Raw genomic sequence first — 23,478 nt, 5'->3', positions numbered from 1 at the left:
CTCTTCTTCACAAAAGGTACTTATCCCATAATTGGCATGCAGGCATGGAATGAGTATTTGCCAGCAGTAGAAGTTTTCTCACATAAATTCAGTGTGCCAGGTGCAATCACGAATCTGTGGGATGATTATTACTTTTCTGTTTAGTGCTGACAGAGCCTGGGCCCAGTATCTTCACAGAAATGGCCTTGAAAAGGAAAGATTCTCATTTAGAGAAGGGCCAAAACTGGCAATCAAAATTTCTAACATTCCCTCCTCTTAGGACTGCGGTAGACATTCACTCTCTTCTTTAAATATGCAACTCTCTGCTTCAGTTTCTTATTTATTTATAATAAGAAACTGGCAATATTTAACACACATGTAAGAGCAGAGAGGTTTGAGCTGTAATGCATCATTGTGACCTTCAGCTGCAAGGAACTATAGAAAAACAACAAATTAATATTCTTTGCTGTACTCTCCTGCTTTCTGCTCCTGTTTAGTCTGTGCTCATGTGCTTTAGAGAGAATTAAAGTTTATTCATACAAAGAGCCCATAATGGAGAAAATGAAAGCTTCACTTAATAAAACTTCCTTTGATGTCATTGCATTTTCCTCCTATTAACCTTTCAGCTGCCATGGATGTTCTACCTACATGCATTCATTTGTCCAGCAAAGTGGAAAATTGCTGGCAGGAGAACATCAAAAAAGAAACCACCAGATGAGATAAAAAGAGAAGACTTATGAAAACCTGTTTCATAGCTGCATGCACTAGAGCACTATAAAGTGAAAACTTTGCAAATTACAGTGTTAAGTTATGGCATTCAACTTCCACATCAGCAAAAGCCATCATACCTGTAGAGTTAAAACTCTTGGAAACAGAAATTGGCAGATCATGTCCAGGATCAGAGGTCACCACATGAGGCACAGCTCACTTCAAACAGAACTGACACAGAGCTGACTTTTGGTTCTCTGTTATAGAGTCAGAGGTGGGAAAAATAAAAATCATGGAGACACAAAATGATGATGAGACTATAGTGCTCTTCTTGAGATTTAGAGCAGGATCCAGCTTTGCCTAATGGCATTTGCTCCACTTTTCAGGTCCTGCCCAACCTCTGCAGCCCTCATTCCTGGCTGCTGGAGTGCTGTGCCCTGTGGGACATCTCAGCTCCACCTTGGTGGATGAGAATTTCAGTGCCAGCCCCGTGCCCAGCCCGCAGCCAGGGAGCCACAACCAGATGCACTCATTTACCAGCACAGCCCAACAAATCAAAGTTCTACCTGCACCCTCAGCTCTGCCTCAGTGAATCAGAGTGATGCAATTGCAAACACTGGCTGCAGCTCTGTTTTTTTCCTAGGGGAGATGGAGCGCTCCTCGGCACGCTTGGCTTTTCAGGCTTGTTGCCTGCCCTGCTCAGCAGGCTGCCCTTTAACATGCTCCATCTGGCAGATTGGTGCTGACACCCTTCCCCCTCCGTGCTGGTAGGCTTGTGATGGCAGGCTTTGGGATGCCCTTCCTCCCCTCGCTTGCCTGCAGCCAGCAGAAGAGCAGCCTGCTACTCCCTATTAATTTTCCAGTAGGGAAAAACATCTTGGGGCTCCCTTCCGAGCAATTCGGCTGCTCAGAAGCTGCTCCTGCCTCACACGAGAATTAACTGTGCCCCTGGAAGGATTTCCAAACAAGCTTCTGCCCAGGTTTTTCTCTGGGTGCCTTGGATCTGCTCACATCCCAATCTGCCTTCCCAATTCTTTCCAGGCACTGCACAGTGGACAGTCCATGATGGGTGAGGATGGGAATATGAAATTAACCCATTTAATCTGCTATGTCTGCATTCTTGCCTCTCCATCCTTCTGCTAGGAAAGGAATTTTTTCTCCTTTCTAATTATTCTCTGGATTAAAAATAGGTTTCCTTCCTGAATAAGCCATATCCATCTTCCATTTTTCCTTCTTAGCATCTCTCCAGGGTTTTCATATTAGAGCTCACTGGCTCCATTTGCTTGTTCCCCATTAAGCAGGCAGGGCTGCATCATTCACCATTTGAACATTCTATGATCCTTCCACAACAGGGAATTATTTTCCTCCCCATTTTAGCAAAAAGACACTGAATCAAACCAGATTTTACTGGACAAAAGCACAATGAAGGACAGAATGAGGAGATACCACATTGCAATCCAAACCCTCCTGAGCAAGTCTTGCATCCACCAGAACCACTTGAACAAGTGAAGGTGGGTATGAAAAGACATCAAAATAGGCAACAAAAAGTCAACACAGATCTCGGGGACACAAAATTGAGTGAAAGCAACAGAAATTGTTGAGGCAACAACTGCAGTGTGAGTTTCAGACTTCTTATCTGGAAATTTCTCAAAATTACAAGGGCAGAATAATTCGAGGTTTGTTTCAATTCTTTCTTCAGCTGTAATAAAAAGCTTTGGGGAATTTCTACTAGCTGTGACAGAGTAGAAATAAAGATGGTGTAAGGCCAATGTTCACCTTGGAGTGAATGAAAGTGCAGCAGCCCCACAAAATCTCTCTGTTCACTATAACCAAGTCATCACTGGTAATTCATAAGGGTGAGATGTTTGCCACTGAAAGCAGGGGAGATTTGAAGAACTGGCTGTTCGATATTTGGGTTCAGCTGATTCTGGCATGAACTGCCCCTGTGGTAACTAATGAAATAAAAATAAAGCCTTTGCCTTCAGCCTGACAGAGCCAGCCCTGACCTTAATTTGCCACAGAGATCTTTGATGAGTATGAAAGTGTTTCCCTCCAATATCTTCGAAGGACAGCACGCTGCCTAATGAGCTGGAGGTCTCAAACCCACAGGCACCACGGTAATTACAAAGGGGTATTTAATTATCTAACCCTGGCATCTAAAGGATTAACAAACCTTAATAATGAAAGGAAAGCAGAGAGGAAAGAAGAAATCATAGTCTAATCCACAAAATGCTGGGAAAATCACTATAGAGACAGATTTCAATAGATTCATATGTGGTATTTCTAAAAGCTTACTGTGTACTAAAATGCCAGATGTTCGCACATTATGGTTGTTATTACTGTTAACAGCATTAATTGGGAGAGAGAGGAAGTTAATCCAATTTAATTCAGAAAACTAAGTAGAGAAATATGAGAAAACAAATGTAAGTCTGTAACAAAGACAACACTGGCAACCTGTACGTTTCCTACACTGCTGGCACAGCCACTCCAGAAGTGGTCAAGCAAGAGAAATGTCCCTCTCTAGGAACAATTCCATTTACGTTTGTTTGCCAGACAGAACAGCAAAATAGATAAAATAAAACAATTCTTGATGTTCAGGGCCCTGCCTGGCCCTTCTCTGGCAAGGACAGAGCTCTGTGCATACCTCAGCCCTGCTTCACTAGTGTTATTTACTTCCTTTGCAGAAAAACTTTTGCCTTCTCCATGGCAGAAAACCACTGGTTATTTGAATTTCAGCGCTCTGTCAAAAATAAAAGGCACCATTACATGTAGACTGTGTCTCCTTGCAAATGTATGCAAATGCATGTGTATAACAAAGCAATTTACATCTGCCCAAAGCCTCAAAGTGAGTGTATTTGCTTTGATCAAAGCTTAAAATGGGATTTATCTGCAGGGCATAAAAACAATGTTTGCCTTAAAGAAAACAGCAGTGGCTTTAGATCGCTGCAATGAGACTGTTCTGTTCATTGTGGCATTGCTGTTTGTAATGCTGCTAAGGTTGTGTGAGAATTTCCCTATAATCCTCTGCATCCAGAAGCTTACAGCTTGCCAGTGAAATGTCTCTCCAACTTACACTTAGCGTGCAAGACATTAATCTATCTGCTAGCCTTTTATTTCTTCACCAAATTATTTTTAAAAAGCCCCAAACCCATGTATTTCTTCATAAATTGTATTTTGTTCTTAATGTTCACTGCAATATTTGCAAGCAAGCTGAATTACCTCAAGATGTTTTAGAACAAGGCCAAAAAAAGCTGTTTTATCTGGAAAATGTTTGTCTAAAAATAAAGCCAGTAAATGTATGATGTACAAAGAAGGTGCCTGTGATGTATTATTTTGTTCACTAAACAGCTGCCCTCAAAAAAAAGAGAAAAAAAAAATAAAAGCAACAGTACAAGTATTAGGTAGCCCATGGAATTCTTCCTTCAAATTCTGTCAGTAGAAAGAAATAGAGTTAATGGTAAGTGCATATTTCAAAGGAATAAAGAACTTGGTGATGATTTGATAACTGGCATGGAGATTCTCAAAGAAATTTTCTCATCTCACAATAGGGAATCCTTCTGCCATGTCCAAATAATTGAAAATACATCCAATATCCATGAATTTATCTGACTGACAAAAGTCCACGCACAGCTCTCAGAAAAGGTGTTTCAGCTGACAGATACTTTGGAAAACATGGACTATTCTGCTCCAGGGAGTTCTGTCAGCTGGGAGAAGAGGTCAGTTTTAAGATAAAGTCATGCAAGTAAGTGCATTAAAGAACTTTTCAGGTTGTTACTGAAGGCAAAGGAAAGGCTGTTTCCAGGTGAAAGCTGTTATCTGAACTTGCCGAGAGCAGCTCTAAAGCCAAGTGGGGGAAAAACCTCACATTTAATAATTTTATGCTATTATCCAGCTGCAGAGAGGAACAGAAGACTCTTAGGACAAGAGGCACTTAGTGTTTGCTGTTCCTTTTTGTCTTCAGCACTGGAAGTTGATTTCATTCCCCATAGGCACAAGGAGTGATGCTCCTCAAAGGAATGGCACTCAGGTAAACCTCCTGCCCATCAGCATTTAGAACCCAAGGGCAGAATTTTATCCCATAGATATGAATCCATTCATTAGCATTTCCAGCATCATCTGCATTCTGCAAGTTATGGATGTCACTCTGAGCAAGGAGTTTCAACTATTGCTCACTTAGCTCCATGCAAGTGCCTCCAAGGCAGAGAGGAGAAGCCTGCTCCCAGGCAGGAAACAGGCATTGCATATTTATAAGTTTCTCAGCACACAATTAATTGCTGAGTGATGAAAAAGCAGCAATGAATAGAAAAGGTTTCTGCTTTAACTCTGAATGAAACCCATACAAAGTGCACACACTGTGTTTTACATCACCAACAAGTGTCCTTGGCTTCACACCTGCCACACGCTCATCACTGCATCACAAAGCCAAAAGCTTCAGTTGCTTAATAAAAAACAGAGACAGCACGTCCTTCCTCATTTACAACTACCACAATCACTCTAGTTCTTGAAATAACTCATAATCAGCAGAGATAAGTGTTGGAGTTTCTTCTTTTGATGCTGCCTCCAAGCAGAGGCAAAGTGCACAGTAATGGGCTGCAACATTATCCCATTGCTTCCCACTCTGGCCCTCAAGTCACAGCTATAACCCAGCAAAGAGGAGTGTGCTGATGGCTTTGACACTTCCATTTTCATTTCCTCACTTTTGAATTAAATTCATTCATCATTAAATTGAGTGTACTCTGTAATTGTTGCAAAATGACTGCCAGCCACAGGGCTGGGGGAAAAGCCCTCCAGTTTTGTGTGGAACATATAAAGCCATTAATTGGCACCTGATTAGGCCAAATGATTTTTCTGTTGGATCAAAAACTACATCCCAATATGAGAAATCACATCACCTTTCCTTCCAATGGTATCTGGTCCTTGTACCTGCTTGCTCAAGCTTCCATAGTTAGATTTCCTGCAAAATTTAACACAAATACACTGCCCAGTGACAGTTTCTTGATGTTCAGTTTCCAAATGTCCAAATCCTTTGTTATATTTTAGATTCAGATTTCATCATATAGCTAGAAAATGTATTTGTATTGAATTTATATTGCTCTAAATTGATGCATACAAGGAAAGATGTTAGCATCAAGATTTAGTACTTTTTAACCTTGAAGGTATGCCATATAATAGGTATTGATTTTATCTTTTTTTATTACACAGAAAAAATAATAAAATATGTCTGCTGGTGAACTGTTATATGACGGAATAAATGGTTAGCAGTGTATGTTATAAAATAGCACCATGACACCACGTATGTTTGCTTTAAAAGCTTATTATAAAAATCAATGATGATATACATCTTGGTTGGGCTCATTTTTTCTAATTAAAGAGACAGTGTAAAAAAGAGGTTTTCAGTGGTTCACTGTGTAATTCTTATTTCTCTTCATCATCTGTAATATTTTCTCTTACTGAGGAGGCCTTGAAAATACTCTACAAAATTTTGCTCATTTTCTCTCAAAAATAATTCTGCGTGTGGCACTGAGGTTAATGTTGTTCTTTTATGTATGATCCTCCTAATGTGTGATGCTTCAGATTAAATCATCTGGTTTCCCTAAGAGGCCTCTGAGGAGGAAATTCTGACCGCCTTTAAGTCAAAGAAAAATTTCCATCCACCCCAGCAGAGCCAGATTTTACACCCTGAAGGTATGAAAACTGCTTCTCTCTCCTCCAAGAATGCAAGGAGAAACCAAGGGGAATAACTCAGTGGAAAGGAACATAAAAGAAAACTGGCAGGATCTCCTCTCCAAAGGGAACCCTCCCAGTAAAGGAGAAGAGAGAAACACCTTGGGAGAAATGCATTTCCACCTGCTCTGGAAGTGTATGGAGTCACAGCACAGATTTATTTTTTACCTTCAGTGATTAAGGTCCCATTCAGGGCTTCAGAAGCAGCTCTGGCACTTGAACATGGTTCAGCTCAAACTCATAAACACCCCTGTGGTGCTGCTGTATCTGTGGCTACTTTACTTGGTGTTCACAGCATTTCTAGGATCCAGCTTTTCCAGACAGAGTTCATTTATATCCCTGTCAGTATTTTACACACACATAACTTTTCTAAAAAGCCCTTCCTTAAATATCCTTGAAATATTTTTGTTGGTAGTTGCCCCTTTTAAGCTGATTGGTCTTCCATCAAAATGAAATATATCAAAACTATTTTGTTATTCACCCAGAAAATTCCCTTTCAGACACAATCATCTTTCTTTCCTGAATTCCACCTAATTTGTTAACCTGTTTCTATTATTGAACTACCTGTAGATAAATGCTATATTCCAGGGCAGAAAAAGGCTCTTTCTAGAGGGAATATTACGTCTCTGGCTCCCAGGCAAAGCATTACTGAATCCATTTTAAATTGTAAGTTTAGACATTAGTAACACCCCACTTATTAAAGATCTGCATAAAACTGATCATGGGTCATGGACCCTCAGCTAACATGGGGGTGATGCTCAAATAAGGGGCTGGGGGGGTTACACAGGAGCTACAGCCACAACACCAGGCGGGAAGGTTCACACTGGTTCCTTTTCCTTTTAAATTTGTTGCTATTCAAGCTACAAAATGCAAAGAGCAGAACCCTCTCTTAGAAGTAAATCCATTTCTGCATCAAGGCAGAGCTGGTTTGTGGTCAGACCCCTCACTGTCTCTGCAGTGCCTTTAGATTCCTCTCAGCTTCTGAGAAGGAAAGTGGCTCCTGATCAAGGGAACCAGAGAGAAAAGCCCAGTGCAGCTCTCAGTCACCTCAGACTGCCTCTGCCCTCCTGGGACCTCGGCAGCAGGCACAAAAGACAGAGCTTAAGAAGCCTGCCTTTTTCATCCAGCTTCCATTTTCCTGTCTCCCCATGTTCTTCAGGCAGCACAGATACCCAGAGTGACCTGTGCAGCCCTCTCAGGTGTATCCGGATCTTTGGAGAGATGCAAATGGGAAAAAGGAAACGTGTCCTCACTCGTCTTTGGATACCTGTTATGAGAACTTGAACCACAGACCCCGTGGCATTTTGTGTTCCCTACCATTTCACTACTCTCAGGTTATCATATGGGTTCCACTCAGGAAGCTTTCTTGCTAAATCATATTACACACACATATTAATACCCTTTTGAGAGCATAATAATGTCTTTATGAAGGCAATAGATTATCAGAAAGTTTTAAAATATTATGTTTGACTATAGCAGTATTTTACCTTTTTTTGAATGAAAGTCTGTGGTGGGATACACAGAAATATCTCGCAAAAAACACAAAGATATTTGCTTTCAGATATACAAAAAATCTGTATTTTTATCCTTGGCTGAGCCTCAACTACTTGATTTAACCTTTGCTAGCACCACTGTGTCAGCCCATATCCCATTTACTCTTACTCCATCTCCTCAATCTGGATGTTCTTCGAGGCAAAATTCACAAATGCCAGGGGTTTGGAGAGTCTTGGGAAGGGGAAGTGCTGCCATTAGGACTCCAAGCTGTGTTCTGTGTGTTTGCAGAGCTTACTTCCTCCTCTCACTCGTAAATCTTAGTTGAGAAAAGATTGTGACTGGGAATGATAAAGTGTGTGAACTGAGGGGGTTGTAGTGTCCTTAAAAGAAGAGAGAGAAAAAAATGGCACAGCATTCTTTGCAGTGGTTATCATCAACAGCCATCCTTTGTGCTCGAGCACTCACAAAAGCACCAAGTAACTGCAATACATCCCCTCTCTATTGATTCAGAAAAGAAAGGTAATTGATTCACCCTCAGGATTTCCTTTAAGAGACACTGGGTAAGAATTATCTCTCCTATATCATATCACAAAACACACTAAGCAAAGCTACTTGAGATTTGTATACTGTCATCCATCACTGGAATCCCCGAGCTCTTTTCAAGCATAATTGAGAGCAGACAACTGTATTTTTGGGGTCGTTGCAGGGTCTTTCTCCATCTTTCAGGGTAAAACCCTCCTCTTGTAGCATTTGGGAAATGGTTGGCTTGAAGTGAGGGAGGGTTTGTTATTTTGTTGTTTGAATTGAATTTGAGGCTTAAAAAATGCAGCAAACTGATCAAAGTAGACACTGAAGACTAAAATATCAGTCCCTTTGCCCCACTGCCCCCAACATGGTTTCTCTTTGCATCCTTAATTTCAGGATATTAAAACTTGCCCAGGGATTCAGGTATGTGCTGTATAGTTATGGAGGCCTGGGTCACACAAAGATTGCCACTCAGCAAAAACAGATCTGATGCTACCCTGATAATCTGTACAAAGGGCTCATTTTTTCAACCTCCTGAATTCTCCTTTTCTATGGATTTGCATGTTTTTACCACATCTTGGCACATAGGTCATAAATATTGGCCTAATTTCTGAAATGCTGTCATCTCTCCCCTGCTATATATTACAAAATATCAACCCCATGACAGGAGTGCCTCACTTCCAGCCATTGGCACTTGGAACTACTTCTAAAACCTAGCAGATATTTGGACACAAAACTATCTGCTAACATCTGAAAATTTGACCTGATGGAGTGAAACATATCTGATGGTCAAAGAATAGCATAAACACAGAGAATATGGAGAAAGCTGTGGTTCCACTCTATATGGACAGAGAATATGGAGAAACTGGGGTTCCAGTCTATATGGACAAAGAATATAGAGAAAATTGGGGTTCCAGTCTATATGGACAAAGAATACGGAGAAAACAGGTTCCAGTTTACAGACTCCAAAAAAATCTTTGTTAAAGATCAATTAAAATTAATTTCACTGAATGGCAGTAGCAGTAACAAACAGCAAGAAGCAGAGCCACTAGCTCCAGATTTTAATGTCTCCCCACAGTAAAAATGTACATGTCCAAGCTATTCTGTGCAGGACAGCAACTGATAGCCAAGAAACTGCCTCCTGTAATTAACATGCTGCTTTTCTAGATGAGCCTCTTTGCTGCAATATTTTTACTCTGAATTCCTGACAAGTTAAAAAAAGGAGAATGGGCAGAGTGCTCAGACTGGCAGATTGCCTGAACGTACTCACAATCATTAACTGATGTCCTGTTGTCTCCTGCTGCCACCTTCCCACAGGGGAGCAGATGTCCCAAAACAAATGGTGCTGCTGGAGGGGGAACGTGACAGTCAGGTGAGAGGCAAAGGGCACTCAGAGTCACCATTTCTCAGGGGAATTAAGCCTGACCAAGCACCTCTTTTGGAATATATGATGGTGTCCTACCCAGCGAGAGGGAGGAACTGTAAAGGTGTGCATGCCACAGTCCATCAGATGTGGATGCATAAACAAAGGGAAATACTGTCACTCTCATTTTATGGAAAAATCCCTTCGCCAGGATTTTTCTCCTGGGAAGCTGAGAAGCCTCAGAGAAAAAGGAAAACAATATTATCTCATTTGCTCATCCTGTGTTTTGCTGCTCTGGAATGTGGTTGGAAATTGTTTATCCAACAGGTGATTGTTTCATTGGCTTCATGTGAATTGTTTTTGACTTATTGGCCAATTACAGCCAAGCTGCGTCGGACTCTGGAGAGAGAGTCACAAGTTTTTTGGTATCTTTTAATCTTCTGTAAGTATCCTTTCTGTATTAATTAGTATAGTTTAGTATAGTATTCTTAAATATAATATAGATAATAAAAAATAAATTAGCCTTCAAGAGCATGGAGTCAGATACATCATTCCTTTCTTCGCCTGGGAACCCCACAAATATGAGAAAATACACTGAAAAATCCACATTCTCCATGGTGCTGAGCAATAAGACAAGAGGCAATGGGCAGAAACTGGTGCACAGAAAGTTCCACTTGAATATGAAGAAGAATTTCTTTGTTGTGCAGTGACCAAGCAATGGAACTGGCCGTCCAGAGAGGGTGTGGAGTCCCTCTCAGTGGAGATATTCCAGAACTGTCTGGATGCAATCCTGTGCTCTGGGATGACCCTGCTTGAGGAGGGAGGTGGGACCAGATGACCCCACTGTGGTTCCTCCCTACCTGACCCATTCTGTGATAGTGTCCCAGACTTGTCTCCAGATGTAGCTTCAGCCAAGCGATGGGTGAGCAATATCTGAAGTACATCAGATGCTTTTCTTTCTGCAAAATCTCTGAGAACAATTCATGAGTGTCCTGGATATTCCCTGAAATCAGTCATTAAATACCTTCTGTGGATACTCCCCCAGTCTGTGACAAGTTCCCAAGTGTTTGATTGTGCAAGATCCCAAAGTGGATCTGGTAAGACATAAGTCACACAGCGTATCTGCTCCTTGACTGGAAAAGACAAGCCCAGAGCCAGGTTTCCAAGGTGAACAATCACAATTACCCATCCCAAATGTCCCTTCTGGGAACATTTTTCAATCCTCCTATCTCAGTGCTAACTGCAGCCAGAAAACCTACTGGCTAGTACATTTACAGATAATAAATGTAAAAGGAAAATAAACAACTAAAGCTGATTTACTGTCATATCTAAAAGAACATTTGTGCAAGCTTACACAGTCCTGGGAACCAGACCAAGCCCAGGCAGAGTGGCTGCCTTTGGAAAACACACCTATGGCTAATTCCAGCTGCTAAGCAGGGACACAGGGACTTTAACCTCTTCCAGGCACCAGCACAGGAATGATGCACAGCTAAAGAGCTTACCCAGCTCCAGGTTTGGGTGTGTGTGAAAAACCAGTGAAAAAAACCCCTGATTATCCTAAATTTGTTCTCCTCAAAACACACACACACACAGCAAATTCCTCCTGTCCCTTTGGGCCCTGCAAGAAAGTAGGAGAAAAATCCAATATTTTCTGTGGAGCACTGTAACTCCTGCAAACCCTCATTAAAGGCCACAGAGAAACCATACATTTTAATGCCTGCAATGTGCTGATGCATTCCCCTTTATTACCTGGGAATAAGAAATCTATTGTGCACATTACCTGCATGCAGGCCATCCCTGGCACACTCCAGGCACACCTCTTGGTAGGTGGGGATGAAATATCCAGGGGAAAATAAGACTTTTAAATCCACACAGAAATTCTGGCTGGAGATTGCCAGCAATTTATATAATTCATCCTCCTGCCTAACAGATGATGCATATCATTAATGAGCAACACCCAAAACTCCTCCTGATAGCTACAAAAGGCATGGGAACAAGCCCTAAATTTGCTAGAACAAATATAAATCTGTCTTTGGTTGAGCTCAACTATACATCAGCCAGTGCACAGCTTAAAGCTTGGCTCTCAGACAACATTTTCAGGCTGATCAAGAAGACAGGAGAGTCCAGGCACTAATAGCTCCTCACTACAGAGAGCACCATAAGGCTTCAAAATTTACCTAAATCCGTGCAGGTGGGAGTGGTGAGGAATACTGAGCCTGTCCATCCCTGCTGGAAACAACATTCTGCTTGGAGGAGCCATAATTTCATCAAAATTTAGAAAAGGTTCACCTGATTCTGTCTTTTTGGTATGTAAAAATGATAAAGAGGATGAACACTCATGGAGAAGGGTGTTAGGAGTGGTGGAATTCCCTGCATGCACGATTCCATGTGTTCCAATTACCCTGAGGGGACAACACAGTTTTAAGGGCAAATTTGCACCTCTGAACAAAGCCTAGTGACCAGGATAAACACACCCTGCCTGGAAAACCATCACATCTGAAAAAGAACTCTTTGTACATCTCATTATGAAAAAAAAACCAAAAACATAATATTGTATGATTTTTTTTGTTTGAAAATAAAATGCCTTTCTAGAATTGCTATGCCATACTCATGTTTTTGCACAGCTATTTTTTAATCTCCCCTCACTGAAACTTAAACTCCAACAGGTAAACTATTAATTGCTTATCTTAAGCACCTCAAAGAGCTTCATGGTCCTGCCCTGTGCAAGGCACAAGGCTGCGTGAGCGCCCATCCCAAGTCCTTCCCAACATCAGAGATCCCCATGTTTCCAGCTGCAATGCAAAAAAGTGCACAGTCCACAGTAATTTTTAAGAGAATGCATTTTGAATTCCATAAATAATGCATAGCAAACATACTTGCTACCTTCTGGGAGAGCTGTGCTCGATACACAGATGCATTAAGGCTGCAGGGTCTAAGCCTGTCCCCAAGGCAGCAGCCTGGGATGGATAATCAGCTCCATGGACAGAGATGAAATTCCCAACTACTTTTCTCCTACCATTAATGAGAGTTTTACAGCAAAGGTCTCACTCTAAACCAGCCTCCCAAAGATGGTTGGTCCTCATCAAATTGGAGCAGACACGTGCCAGTGCACTGCAAACACAGCCAGGAGGAGGAAAAGACAAAAAAACACTTTAAAGAAGGAATCCTGTAGAAAAATGGCTAATCATTCCCAGGCCTGAGTGAAACACAGGAATCCCTTACTTGAAATTATTTCACCTCCCAATGGAGCTGATGAAGGAAAGCAGAATTTGAATGCTTTGGAAGGTTTTCTACTGCCAAATGGAATGTAAAATCACTGACTTTGGGGTAATTTTGTCAGGTTTGAGATGCCATGGCCAGGAGCTCTCCAACTGTTCGACAAAACAGAGATTAGTTCTCAGAGCTTTTTACTTCATTTTTTTCCCTTCTTTGCAATATTACACTGCATGTTGGGACATCTGGTCCCACTGTGGGAAGGTGATGGAGTCTCCTCGCATGAGGTGAGGTGGATCAGGAAAGCTGCCAGCAACAAGGTCTGCTCTCCACCGTGGCTGTGTCAGGGAGGTGCAGGATGTGCAGTTCCACGAGTCCCCCCTTCCAGACCGTGTTAGGTATGAAAAATGTCTGTGTGCCATCTACTGCTCTGTGCAATTAATCCCTGGCTGAAAAAAACAGGGCTCTGGTTACTCTCCAAAAGACACAAACGTGTGGCTGTTTAATTCCTCTGGACAAACAGGTGCCTTGGTTGAGAGTGGCCTTCCTCTTTGGAGCCAGGTTCAAATAAACACACAAAGTACACGGGCGACCTGTCAGCCAGAAAGTCATATGGAGTTTAAATGACAACCAGTCATCTTAAGGAGACAACACCTCTGCTCAGGGATTTCAGTTCTGGTGCCCTGGTTGATGCTCGTTTAAACAAACAAAGGAGATCAGAGTCAGATCCAAAATTTCAGACCAATCCCCCCTGATTCTTGAGTATGACATCTTGAACTGTCTAACATGAACTGTTGAAATGGCACTTCAGAACTAATCATGATTGTTTTGAGTCCAGAATACAGAAACCTTCACCATGGATGGAAAATTTCCCACTCCAAGTCACATCCTCACCCAACCATCCCCAAAGTTCATTATTTGGTCCCAGAGCTCTGGATTGCATCCAACCCTTAAATTATCACCAGTTTGAATACAAAAACAAATGCTGTCTATTTGGCTACTAATTAGTCAACAACGATGGAGGGAAAAGAAAATAAAGGAAAACTTCTCTTCCCTGACAAGCTGTCATGAGGATATGAAGAGCACAAATAACAAGTAGCTCCTCCAGAGCACGAGACAACACGACAGCTCGCTCCGAGCGTGATTCATCCCGTCTTGCAAAGGAGCAACCTATGAGGAGACAAGTATTACTCTGCCAACAAAAAAAGAGGCATGGGAGAGTCCAAAAATACTCATAGCCACAGCAGATCAGTTCATGAAGAGATGGTGAGAGAAGATGGAAAAAAAAATCAAGTTTGCAGCAACAGTTGCTGTCCAACACTGCAACCGTCACCAGCAGGACAAGGGGATTAACAGACGGCGTTCAGAGCTGGGAGAGAATGCTGGGATTTAAGCAGTCATTTTGTGATCTGGAACAGAAAAAGTAAAAGGAATTATGTTCCCCACTAAATCTACTGTGGGTGAGTCAAGTCCATAAATTGCCTAAACCTCTTCAGTGCATGCTCCTGTGCCATCTCCGCTCCACACACAATGGGCACGCTGCACATCATGCTCATTAAAAGCAGTTCCCTGAAGCAGAGGCTGGAAGAAGCCATCCTTCTGCCTTCACAGCTCTGCAGGTGAGCAGGAAGGGAAGGAACCCTGCTGGTACCCCTTCCCTCCATTCTCAGGTACCATGTCCCATCACAGCTCACAGCAAGCAGGACATGTCACAGTGCTCCATGTGGCACAGAGGAGGATGGAGCTGAGAAAAAGCACAAAAATCAATGTGCACATGGCAGCAACCATGCGAGCAGGTAGAAGAAGCCCAAACAGTTCAGAGTGTCCCAGGTAGCACAGCTTACAGTGTTTTGCTGGTGTCAGTGGATGTTCCTGAGCTCCTCAGGAAGAACCCAAAATGCAGCAGCAGCTCAGGTGCGCTGGCTGCATCCCTCCCAGCTCTCATCTGTGAAACAACCAGTCCCCTGCACCAGAGCCTGACAGAACACAAAAGGACACACCAAAAAACCACAATTCCAGAGCAGTGAATTCCAGGCACATTGCAAGGAGGCGTTTGGGGACTTGGCAGCAGAACAAGCCTGATTCAAGGTCCTGAGATAAAAGTGAAACAAGCTCACATCTCATCACTGTACATGCAGTTTATGAGCTGACATATTATTTTACATGGTACACTCACTCCATCCCGGATGAACACAGAGCAAATAAAGCCTTGAAGGATTTCTGTGAACTGTACAAATACTAGAATCAGACATTAGCAAGATATCAGCCTTCAGAAATGCAGATTGGGACTCAGACAGATCTACATCGACTGAAACCCACAGCATTTAAACAAAAGCCACCACATACGGACCTGCCATGTGCTGATGTGCTACAAAATTAAAAGTATTTGCACAAAATTATTTCATTAGTTTGGGATCCAGCAGTTTGGAGATCAAACTCAGATTTTCCAGCTCCCTTGGCAAACTCCCAGGCTGTTTAACAGAAGGTGACCAAGGGCTGGAGGGAAGCCCCTGAAGCTTTTAGCAGAAATTGACTGTATTTTACATGATAGGAAGCAGTTTCATCTATTACCATACTGTAAAATACATTTAGTTTAAAAAGCTCAAATCCTTTTTTATCTTCTTGTAAATGGAAGACAAAGGTCTTTGTTAATCCAGGTGTTAAAACACTCTGAAGACGCCAATTAGGCAGCAGCAGGAAGAATAGAGATGAAATAATCTATATCCCAGGTAATAATCTTCCAGTGCGGTCAGGATGGAAAACAAACACCTTCTGGGAAGTCATCCGTTGACAGACATTCAGAAGTTATTGCTGACATTCAATCTGAGAAATATTCAAGGAATTTCCAATAGGAATCATCGAGCCTTGTTCCTCATCTGGCCACCTAATGTCAATATTATTTTAATTTAGATGACATACTTTGTAGCAAACTCTATTCTGAAAGCAAATCATGTAACCCAGATGTAACCCAGAACTGCTGCCTTTGGGAGAACAGTGGGAATGATCTCTTACCAAAACATCATTTTTATATGACATTTCATAAGCAGCCAAATGCACAGCTAGAAAACTAGGACCTCTGAATTTCCATCATTTTGGAGAACTACAGTGGAGACTAGTTTGAAGTTAATATAATATTGACTTTCCAGCACTGATGATTGAACTGTTGGGATATAGTAAATGATCCACTGGTAATATTTCACCTCTCTTCTGTACACTTAATTTTTAAAGATACCCACAGTGAAAGGATATGTGGTTGCAGAAGCAGGGACTGGGACTCATAAGGCTTTTGTTACATTTCTGAATGCAGACTTTAATCTTTGGGCCAAGCACTGCAATAGGAACTTTTTCCTGTTCATACAAAACTAAAGCATGTATGTCATTGCACTTTACAGCAGTTGACTTCTTAACAGAGGTGCTCCCCATTTGACTCACAAAGGGATACCCTTGAGCTAGACATGTTTTATTTTTAAAAATCAAAACCTGGTTCACACCTGCCGCTGATCTCAGGTGTGTGGACCCAGTTGCATTACTTATCTGTGCAGGTCCTTATGTGTTTGGTGAATAATGAGTATTTTACATTCCTGTACTATCCTGAGGAGGTTTTTTTCTTCTGAGAAGCTGTTTCTGGCAAATTAATAATTCAGGGATGTTTTTGTGGTGGTTCTTTCACCTTTATTTATTGCTCTGACTGGAAGAGACAAAATTTCCCTTTGGAGAATGAAGACTAAGAACATTGCCTTCAAAACAGTTGTCTCAAAAAAAAAAAAAAAAGGGATTTTCAAGTTCCACTGTAAATTTTCCATCTTGAATTACCTTTAGCTCTGCTGGTAATCTATCTGCACTATTCAGAGTTCATATTTTAAAAAGTAATAATAGTATAAAATGTCAGGATCACGTAAATAAGATTTTACAAAATATCACACAAGTGCAGTAAAGACCAACTACTTCTTATTTCATATTTACTTTTATTTATGTGCTTTCACAGCTTCAAAGGGGCAAGGAGTTGCTTCACAGCAGCTTGGGAAAGTTCAGGAAACTGGCAGCAAAAGTACCTCCTTATGCCTCCCAAGCTCTGCTCAAGATCAGCACAGGCAGTAAATTAAATTGGTTTAATAAAGTGAACTTTCACCCCAAAAGAAGTGGAAGGGCTCTGTGAAGTCTTTCAGGGAGATCACTGGAATTTAAGCTCATATCCTGAAGTTACCTTGAATAACTTGTGGCAACAGCCAGCATAAAACTTTAAGGAGCATAAAAAAAAAGAAACACCATCACAGTACTGAAGAAACTCCACATGACATGAAGGTGGAAACCCTGGGATGGGTGATTTGTGGTATTTTTATACCAGTGTTTGTCACTACAACCTCCTTAAGACATCCCATTCTGGCAATACTGCTGCTACCACAGCTCTGTTGAATTCTTAGCGTCAACAGCAATTCCAGATATTATTTTTTAATGTATAATAAAATATGTGAGTGTGATAGGTGAAGGTGCAAGGGGCTGGACAGCAAACAACACCCTGAGCAACAGACCAGGTCTGTAAGGTTTGTAAGGTGTGGTGCAGGGCCCTGCCAAGCTGCCATGACCTGAAATGACCCATGGCAAAGGGCTAGAAAGTGTGTCACTCCACTAGGCCACTTCTGGTTTTAGGCCTCTTCTGAGACTGCTGATGAGCACAGCCATGAATGACCTGGTTTTGGGAGGGTTTGAGGAGAGGAACGGGGAGCAGGAGGGAGCCCAGCACACCCCATGCCCAGCTCTGAGCAGGCTGGAGGCTGAGCCTGGATGCACAGAACATAAATGTTCCTCTCACTCATGAACACCTTCACCTAAAGCTTGCTCCCATCTTTTATTCTTTCCGAAGATCTATTCCAGTGGGTCATGTGGATACACAATCCAGGGAAGAAGTGTGGTTATTCCCACTACACCCCTCCATATCAGATTTGACAGACAGCTTGAAGAGGCAAATAGAAACCTCCCACTATCCTCATAAATAAAGTGCCCACCTAAGCTTTCAGTGGGATTTATAGCTAACTCATTTAACATTTTTTAAAAAGTATGTCCCATAAATATGTGTTGTTCTTTAAAATTCAGTCCCAAGTAACTGTATTACCTAAAATATGCAGGACTTCACTGCCCAGCACCAGTTTCCTCCCTGGGACATTTTGGCTTTTGGAATCAACAAAGCACCCCTGGAAAAACACAGCACTGTGGTTTTCAGTGAGCTCCCCGTGGTTTTTTCTGAGACTGCAGCAAAGTCACAAAACAAATTAGCATATCCCAGTATGAAATATTCAAAACCAGGCAGCACTACCTTATCCTACAGAATTCTGAGTCCCCTGGGGTCATTCTCTTCCACAAGCTTTATTGCACATAAAGGTGCAGTTCAGAGAGAAGTCTCTTCAAGAGTAAAACAAATAAATTATTCTCCTCTGCCAGAGAAATGCAGGACTGTAAACACCAGGCTGTCAAAAGTGATTTCCATCATCAAAGTTTTCAGGCCAGGTAGCTTATAATGGATGTGCTTTGTGACACCTGATTAAGGCTGGTGTCATCGTGGTTTTATGGGCTACTTAAATGTGGCAATTTCCATTAAGTGTTTTTAAAAAAGCAATTAACAGTTTTAACAAGAGTTCACTAGTTCAAATCATTTCAGCAGTGACTGGTAGATTGTCCTCATGGGTCCCACGCTTGACATTTGCAATCTCTCAGCCTCTCACAAGTGGCATTTTGGCAAAGTAGGGGGGCAATTATGAACATCACTCAGCACAGCAAATACACCTCTTTTTAGGGGAAACAACAGAATAACAGCAAACCAAGGCACCATCAAAGAGCAATTAATAAAACTTTCAAGTGATGCTACCAGGGGCAGTTTCTGCTGAAGGGTTTGATCTCCCACCTAGCATGAAAGCAAATCTGTCTGCAACAACCCACTGAGAGAAGACAGGGAGGCAGCTCACTGTGAAGCAGAGCTTGAGAAAGACAGACAACACCTAAATTGTTCAGTGTGACTGGCATTTGCAAGAAAACCCAAAAATCAGTAAAAATTAAAGCTGCAGTATTGATGGAATTTAAAGTAGAAGATCAGGGCTATAAACTGAGTGGAAAGCAAAGGGTCAGCCATGAAGGTGTCAGCCTGATGGTTCAGGAGACAAACCAGAAATCACTATGAAAACAAAGACTCCTTAGTCATTCTTTCATTTTTAACAATCCTTTTGCTAACTCTACCTGTTGTGTCTCAGTGCAGGGGTCAGGGGTTTGCAGTACAGACCAAGTCACAGTTTAACTCCTGGATTTGAGTCTCCCACACTTTCATGTGATGAACCACTGTGCTCCTCTGGCACACTGATATCAGGTCACTGCTAAGTACAGAAAATCTGATAATGTGAAAACAATCCAAGTGATACATCAGAACACATTTGTCCAAACTACAAATGTGCCTTCTGTTGGGAAATCAGAAGGCTGCAGCTACAAGACATAGATGGGAAAGAGGAACAGGACAATGCCTTTGTGGCAGGACTACATTTACACAGGGAGCTTCAGCTTGTTCCTCACTAGCTGGATCCATAACTCTGAATTCTTTCCTAGCTGACTGCTCAGCACAGCTGTCCATGACCCCCCCCCCCCCCAAAAAAAAATCCATGCCCAAGGCCAAGCCAGAGCACAGAGCATTTCCCAAAGAAATAACTTCTTCAATAAACTTCTTCACCCAAGCCAGCAACCCTCCTTCAACACTTCACTCTTCTTTTTAAAAAGATCCCTTTTCGAGGTTCTACTGTGTTTCAGTGCAATTTATTCACTGATTTCTCAGTATTTTAGGAGAGACACCCACAAAGGAAACAGTACAAAAGCAATCTGCTTTCCTGCCCCCTCCTCCTCAGGTATCACAGCCTGGAAGTCCCTGCACGGGGAACTCTTATCTTTATGCTTCTCCCAAGGGCACAGCAATTTCAGACAAATGCAAAGAAACAGTTGCTTTTTTACAATACTCACTTTGGCAGTTTTCTCTCAAACCAACATTTCTTCCTTTAATTAGCATCTTACAAGGAAACTACAAAGAGAGAGGGATGTTTCACTGTGGCAAACGAGAAGCAGGAAGAACGGGAATTGCTGGCAGTGGGGAGCAGGGTTTTTCTCCCACACCTGGATGTTTCCTGCACTGGGGCAGCAGGGACAGCTCACTGAGAGGTGACAAACCCGCCCTGGCCACACCAGCTGCTGCTCATCCAGCTTCTCATGCACTAACACAGACCCCTCCTGCAGCAGATTGCACTACTGCTGCATTTCGGCCAAACTGCACTGCTGCTCATCGCACAGGCAGCTTTAATTAGTGCTGCCTGTTCCTAAAAATACCTGGGTCTGAACAGTTCACAGGGCTCAGCCACCTGTAACTGATCACCCAAAAAATTCACCCACAAATCATGCCTAAGTCAGTTGCTCCAGTCTGCTCCATCACATTAAGACAGAACTAAAAGCATACAAGCACATACAAGGCTGTCACTCTGGTCTCTCAGGGAAAGCTGTTAAACTGTTAAGACAAATATATTTGACTGGGAGATAGCAGAAGTTCAGAAATAATAACAGTTTTCACCATATAATATTAAAGCAACATATTATCTATTTAGCGTCTTAATTGAGACTTCTTTATATAAATTAAAACAGAGCCTTTCCTAAGCGATCATGTATGCTCACAGAAGAACTAGGAGCACTTTTAATTAAGCCATGAAAAGGAATTTGTTTTCAAGGATGAGGTGGTTTCATCATACTCATTATGGCCTATTCTTAACAGGGGATCTTACAAGAAGCTCTCATTAAACAGCTGTTTGAAATGAGAGTGGGTTCATTCATGCCAGCTCCTCCTGCAATTGCAACTTTGTACTTACAGCTTAAAACTATTACAGCCCTAAAGTGACCATGGAATGAATGTCTTGGAGTTCTTCTTCAAGATAAAATTTACCCACAAAATCTGTGACTGCTACTGAAAGGGACAATGCAGTTAACTGAGAGTCCATAGACAACTTACTTGGGTGTTTTTTCCATCCCAAATCTTTAGAATCCCAATTCTTTACTGTGAGGGTGGTGAGCTCTGCCCATGGAATAAAAGCACATCCTGTCCTACAGCTGACAGAAACACCACACAGCACTCCTTGAGATTATCATGCACTAACTTTGCCAGTTCTTTGACAGGATTCCTTTCCTTAGAATATTTGTCACTGTGTGACACATTTCCAGAACAAGCCCAGAGGCTGCAGAGATTGTGCAAGAAAGAAAGGGAGCAGCTGTGTGGTTACAGGGAGAGTACCCAGCTCTAGGGTAGCTCACATACAGCTCTGGACAATTTAAAGACAGTTAAAGTCAATAATAAGGTTTGTACTATTAGAAATTTTGTGAAAGTAAGACACAGAAAAAACATTTGTTCAAAGTCACTCAGGAACTCAATGACTGTGCTGAAAAATGAAGCCTAAACCTGCAAAGAAAACAAAAAAACCCCCTTAAATTTTCTTCCAAATTCCCACAAAAGCTCTTTGACCTCATTAAAAAAATTCAGTCAGTGAAACCTCTTAAAATCCTGGATTCCATCCTAGAAGTTAAAAGGAAAAGCCACCATGGGCACAAGACGTTTAATTGCAGAGATGAATGAGGGAAGTTCTCGTCTCCCAGCAGTAAACCTTTTAGTATTTATGACACTGAAATTACACTGCATAAACAAAGGAAAAGTTAGAAAAGGGCTGCCTTCATAAATAACAGCCCATTTTTGTGCCAGCCTGATTAGCTCATGTCTGCCCTGGCAGAGCAGTCTGCAGTGCCCTCCAGCTCCCAGGCCAGGGGAAGGGGAGAAGTCTCCTTTGCCAAAAAGAAAATGGCCAGATGAGAATATCACCTTGACTAGGAAACAGTTCTAAAATGGATGTGAAATTCTGAGGAGAAGCTGGGACAGGCTGAAGAGCATCCATGTGGCTGTGTGAGCTCGAAGTGTCTGTGCATCCTCTTGGCTCTGAGCATACACCTGGCAAAGGTGAAGGAAGTGAATCTGACACAGGAGTTGATTCCTAGGGTCAGATCTGGCACTTTTGCTTCCTGACCCACTGGTGCTGAGTCCCAACCTCATTGCCAAGGGGCAACTGCTGTGCAGCAACACCTGTGAGATCCCTTCTCTTGCACCCCACCTACTGAAATCCCAAAGGTTTTTGGGGCTTTTTTCCCAGCTGTCCATGAAGAAGAACAGAGAAGCAGCACTTCCATATTCAGTACCAAGTCTGATTCTGCACAAATCACTCTCCAGATAAAGAGTTTTAGTTACAAGTGTGCATATGCTATAGAATTAATTGCATCATTTTTAAGGGTGATAAATAAGCAGACAGTAAGCAAGGCTGGGAAGGGAGAATGGGCAGCAGGATATGCAGCAGAAGAAACTTAAAATACACAAAAATTTCAGGCTCTCAGGAACGCCTGTGCTCCAGTGCCTGCCCTAAAGTGGAGCTCCTCAAGAGCACACAGCTTCCAAATGGATCAGGACACCTCCTGTCTGCATAGAGCCTGCAGCAATTGTTCCCAAAGGGCCTTTGGGCATTGCTGAGATAAAATCCTCACAGAGGTAATGGTTATTCCAGCATGGTCCTGGCAGAGGGAACACAGCATCCTGCAAGTGTGCAAGGCCTAAATGAGGGAATAGGTGGGCTCCCAGAACCCACTTCCAGCCATTCAACAGAAAGGGAGGAAGTGTTATTCCAAATAAATTAGTGGAACTAATTAGGCAGCAGGCAGGAATCCCACTAAACTACCACGTTACACAGTAAATAAACTCTGCCTTAAGTGCCCCCAGAGAAACTCAGTGGAGGTGTTGTGTTTCTTCTTGCAAGAGCAGAGGAGGGCACCAGCAGCCTCCAGTCACCCAGCTGGTTTTTAGGCTCCTTCCTTGGGATTTTAAAATTTAAAGGGGGAGGTTGAAGGCTGATCCATGGTGTGACCTGAGGCTCAATTTTACAGCTCTGTTCATCTTTGGGGAAAGAAATTACAGCTCCGGCAGCCTGGCCAAACATTCTCCTCTCAGACAAACACATCTGTGACTTTTCTCTAGCATTAAGCAAGAAGGGTGCAGTAGATTTCCCTGCAAGGGATTAACCAAACTGTTAGAGCCCCTCAGCACTCATGGGCTGTGACAGACAGCTCATCCAGAGGCAGGAGGGAAGTGGGATCTTGCAGCTGCAGCCCAACTGCAGAGCTGCTGCAAATGAGCCAACCTGATGCAGTCCAAAAAATGGGCACAGTCCTACATACAGCAGAGGTATTTTAACTGAGCAGCTTAAAACGCTCCCAGGTTTATAGCTGACCTGTCAGTGCATCACAAGGATTTGCAAAATGTTTCCACATGCAGCCCTCCTCGAATATATCACAGCCAAGGCACCACCATACCTTATTGTCTCCTTGTTAATCTGAATTTTAAAGCCACCAATAGGTTATCCAATTTGTAGTTT

This window comes from Onychostruthus taczanowskii, unplaced genomic scaffold (assembly GCF_017590055.1).
Source record: "Onychostruthus taczanowskii isolate IOZ18803 unplaced genomic scaffold, ASM1759005v1 scaffold7, whole genome shotgun sequence".
NCBI lineage: Eukaryota > Metazoa > Chordata > Aves > Passeriformes > Passeridae > Onychostruthus > Onychostruthus taczanowskii.
This window is presented reverse-complemented; position numbering follows the sequence as displayed.